Source organism: Penaeus monodon, chromosome 14 (genome assembly GCF_015228065.2).
Source record: "Penaeus monodon isolate SGIC_2016 chromosome 14, NSTDA_Pmon_1, whole genome shotgun sequence".
Taxonomy (NCBI): domain Eukaryota; kingdom Metazoa; phylum Arthropoda; class Malacostraca; order Decapoda; family Penaeidae; genus Penaeus; species Penaeus monodon.
In genome coordinates, this window is record NC_051399.1 from 26,023,655 (window position 1) to 26,028,654 (window position 5,000).

Genomic DNA, 5,000 nt, shown 5'->3' on the forward strand with positions numbered 1-5,000 from the left:
TAAAGAGTTCGTACAAGGTGCACGTACCCCATCCCTTTAGCATTGTTACCAGAGGCGCGTGTTTCAGATGAGTTGGTAAATCTAATTGGATTATGTCATCCCCACTCCGCCTCCGAGCCTGATATTGGGCCGCAGCGTCGTAAACAGACGGCGACGACGAAGGCGGCGACGAAGTGCGGGCGAAAACAGCTTCCCAATCCTCGCTGCAATAATAGACATCTTGTCACCCTTTGGGACCGGTGTGATGCATCTTCCTTTGGAATGAAGTGCTGCAGTACCTCCCCCCCCCCTTGCACCTTCACCCTTACCTGGAGGCTTTCATTCAATTAAGGCAGCCAAAATATGCATCTTGCAGATTGGCCTGAACATCTCTCCACACTACACCTGGAGGCGACGCGGCCCTGTGATCGGCGAACCGTGAAGGAACTAATTTGTCTCGTCAGGCGGAAGGAGCCCTCGACAAGTACCATTTGATCGCCGTGTGTAATTGGACACGAAGCATAATTTCATATGCAGTGTGTATGTTCAGGATCAGGGTGTGTGTTTCGCGGAGGCCGGGGTGAACTTCCGATTGTTGGCTGCTCGTTTCGGAACAGACAAACGAACCGATTCAAACTTAACGGCTTCAGTCGGGGTTGTGTATAGCAGGACAATGATTTATCATCACTGATTTATCACCACTCTTTCAAAAAATAAAACGAGTGAAATTTGCCCCGCAGAAAAGATTTATCAGTTCGACAATATAATACATGAAAGTTGCCCCACCGAAGATTCAGCCATTCAGTAATAAAACGAATAAAACTACCTTCAGTGAGCGCTATAATGGAACCTTGATTTATTTCCACGCTTCAAGAGGCAAGGCCGAGCTTGTTGCAGCGGTATGTGGGCGTGAGGTATGGGGAGAGGCAGTAGGCGCTGGGCGTGCAATATGGCAAGGCAGGTGAGGCGTGCGTGCTGACTGGGGTGATTGGTAAGGTGTGAGAGGTGATTGGTGGAGAGGGAGAAGGCATGCGGTCAGAGGTGGGCGTGGCTGATGAGCAGGTAAAACCCACGAACTAACCTTTGGGTTATGGGCGTGTGTTAGGAGAGTACCGACAGAATGTAGCGTAGACACAAGGGATAGATAAGGCTGGAGTTTGGGTGATCGAAGCTCTTGTCTGTGTGTGGGTTGGATGAGATAAAAGAGACACCGGTGCTAGATAGGTGCTTATGAGGCCAAGTAGTTTTAGTCGGTGTTACACAACAGACACCGTAAGGATGGCAAGTATGGCACGAGGGTTAGAGAAGAGAATTGTGAGAATAATAAAGGAGATATTGACACAGCGAGAAATGGAGAAATGGTAGATTTAACAAGGATGACTCCCGTGCTCAAGGAAGACAGTGAGAATATCATTAGAACAAGAATGACGACGTGTCAAAGAAATGACGAGGGTGGCTCATAGATGCACCACGTGTATATGCTCCTATGACCAGAGTGTGTTAAAACCAAAGCGACGTGAGAAGTATAGCCAATCCGACGCGGCTTCTGAATGAAACCTCCGTCAGAATGGCAAACGCGGCAGAGGGGAAGCAGAGGCGCGGGCTGCTACGTAATTGAAATTGACACTGAAACTGAAACGGTTGGTAGGGCTGCTATCTCAACTGCAGTCTCGTGATGAAGCTTCGACATCATGACAGACAACTACTGACGTGTGCTGAAGCGTTGGTTCGCTGGTCCGGTGAAATATCGATTTTCGTTCTTGTGGTGATTGGAGTCGAGCGTGTTGATCTTGAGGTTCATTGTTATTTGCTTCTGGTTATTAAATGAATTTCTTTCTCTTTGTCTTTCTCTCTCTCTTTCTCTCTCTCTTTCTCTCTCTCCCACTCTCTCTCTCTCTCTCTCTCTCTCTCTCTCTCTCTCTCTCTCTCTCTCTCTCTCTCTCTCTCTCTCTCTCTCTCTCTCTCTCTCTCTCGTATTCTTTCCATAAGTTTTACTCGGTATTCGCAAATTAAGTTTGTATTTTAGACATGTTCCTAATTGATTGTTAGTGAATCTTGTTTATGAATCAGTGTGACGGAGTGACTACACAATTGGTATTCATATTTTTTTTTCTTTTTGTTAAAGTAAATGAAAAAAAAAATATATATGTATATGTGTATCTATCTATCTATCTATCTATCTATCTATCTATATATGTGTGTGTGTGTGTGTGTGTGTGTGTGTGTGTGTGTGTGTGTGTGTGTGTGCTTGCGTGTGCATGTGCGTATGCGTGTGTTTCTGTTTGTTCGTCCAGTATGAATATATATACATCGAATTATTTGATAATGATGTTCCTAAACACGCTAACGTAGATTAAGAAAAAAGTTCTGCAAGATGCAACACAAGAAGTTGACTTCGCTTAAAAGCATGTTTGCTCGACAAATACTTACACCTCGGCGTTCACTTTCCAGTTTCCGGGGGTCTTTGTGAGTCCTTTGGGGGGGTCCTGGGGTCTTTTTTGGGGAGGGGGATCTTCTGGGGTCTTAGCTTGAGGTCCACGAAGCCAGACAAACGTCGGCGGAAAGGAAAAGGGTGTTATTGATTATTTGTGAGTCCTGGGTCGGGTCTGCGTGTTGTCTCGAAGGGACTCAGTATTGAGGATTAGCTTTTAAAAAGAAATGGGTTGTTGGCGGTGTTATTATTGTGATTACGAACGCTTTGTGGATTGAATGAAATGCAAATAGAAGGTTCTCGGTCACTTGTGAATTAGCATACCCTCTCATTTGTAGGAAAGATATATATGCGAGGATGGATAACTGTGCAATTAGCTTTTTCCATAGGAATTACAGAATTACATCAGCAAGATGATAAATTACAGATAACCGCTTATTTTTATGAATCTTACCGATGCATGCTATAAGTACATCTCTTGTTTTGTGAAGTTATTCTCAAGTATATAATTTCTACATCTGTCGCAATGTCTATCACTTTAGAACACTTCTGTTGTTATTGTAATAAAGTGTCAATAAACTTTTTTGAAATGTAATGAGTAATCTCATCTTTTAAGCAATCCACCGAACACACAAACCTCGTTAATTAGATGTTGACAAAAGTGACTAGCGGTAATGTTTCAACAAAAGATTTCACTTTGGGGATTCTTTACGCCATATATATGCGTGTGTATGTATATATATTTTTCTTTCTTTTCTTTTCTTTTTTTTTCTTTTTTTTTTTGAGTTGACGATTTTGTGTACATGTATGAGTGGATAGTATGACTTGATTGGTTGATGTAGCGAGTGCTTGGTATGAAGTCTATGATATATATTATTTATACTATTTAAGTATAGTATATAGAATTAGATAATAACTATATTTATGTATGTGTGTTTGTGTTGTGTTGTGTGTGTGTGTGTGTGTGTGTGTGTGTGATTTAATCACATGCGCGCACGTACTTTACATTTAATTTCGTTAAAATTATGAGGAACCTAGAGGGAGATGAAAAATGGCGATAGCTTAAAAGTTTTCTATTTTAAAAATTAGTAAAGGATGACGGGCATTATTGGCTTATCCGACGTATTAATCTGCCTATCGAATTCCAGTACATCGCAACGATTGTGTTCGCGCGAGGGGGGGACCCGGGCCCGGGGGGACTGGGTGGGAGGGAGGGAAGGCGGGAGAGGGATGGAGGGAGGGATGGTGGGAGGGAGGGAAGAGGGTGGAGGGAAGGATGGAGGAGGAGAGGAGGGGAGAGAGAGAGAGAGGGAGAGGATGGGAGAGGAGGGAGAAGGAGGAAGAGAGAGAGAGAGAGAGAGAGAGAGAGAGAGAGAGAGGTTGAAAGAGAGAGGAGGAGAGAAAGAAAGAGAAAGGTTGAAAGAGCATGAGAAGAGAAGAGAGAGAGAGAGAGAGTGGAGAAGGAAAATGGAGCAAAGTGAAAGGGAGTGAAAGAGGGGAAGAAGGAAGGGAGGGCGAGAGGAAAGGGGAGATGTAGGGCAATGGTGAGGCGATTTGCAACGTCTTTGTCGTGACCCAGAAGCACAACCCCCCCCCCCCATGCCCCCAAATTCTCCTCCCACATCCTATGTATATATGATACTTTCCCTTTTCCCTCTCTCTCACCTCTCTCTCTCTCTCTCTCTCTCTCTCTCTCTCTCTCTCTCTCTCTCTCTCTCTCTCTCTCTCTCTCTCTCTCTCTCTCTCTCTTTCCCCTCTCCCCTCTCTCTATCTCTCTCTCGCCTATCACTTTATTTTATCATTTTAGCAAACCATTTTTTTTCAAGGATTCTCTCTCCCTTACTTTTTTTCGTCTCTCACTTCCTCCCTCCTTCCCTCCCTACCTCCCTCCCTTCCTTCCTCCCCCCGCCCCCTCTTCTCTTCAGATGCAACTCATGCAAGCACAGCAGTCAGCCGAGTACACTTTCACGAAACTCAGACAAAGAGAAGGAGAGAGAGAGAGAGAGAGAGAGAGAGAGAGAGAGAGAGAGAGAGAGAGATGAGAGAGAGAAGAGAGAGAAGAGAGAGAGAGAGAGGAGAGGGAGAGGGAGGAGAAGAGAGAAAAGAGAGGAGAGAGAGAGAGGAGAGAGAAGAGAGATGAGAGAGAGAGAGAGAGGAGAGAGGGGAGAGGAGAGAGAGAGAAAGGGAGGGAGGAGGAAGAGAGAAGAAGGAGGGAGAGAGAGAGAGATGAGGAGGGAGGAGAGGGGGAGTGAGAGTAGAGGAGGGAGGGAGGGAGAGAGTAGGAATGAGGAGGGAGAGAGGAGAGAGAGAGAGAGAGAGGGAGAGGAGGGAAGGAGGAGAGAGAGAGAGAGAGAGAGAATGAGAGAGACGAGAGATACGCGAGAAGAGCAGTGGAGGAGTATGAGATGCGAGAGAGAGAGAGAATGAACAGATCACCCTCATCCTTGCCAATGCCACGTGTGTGTGTGTGTGTTTGTCTGCATTGCCGGGTATGTGTCCGAGTATCTGTCTCGCCAATTAACTTTCTTTTACTTTCTTTTCGCTTTTTACTGGCGTCTTTCCAGCCTCTCTTTGGCCTTCAAATTCGTTT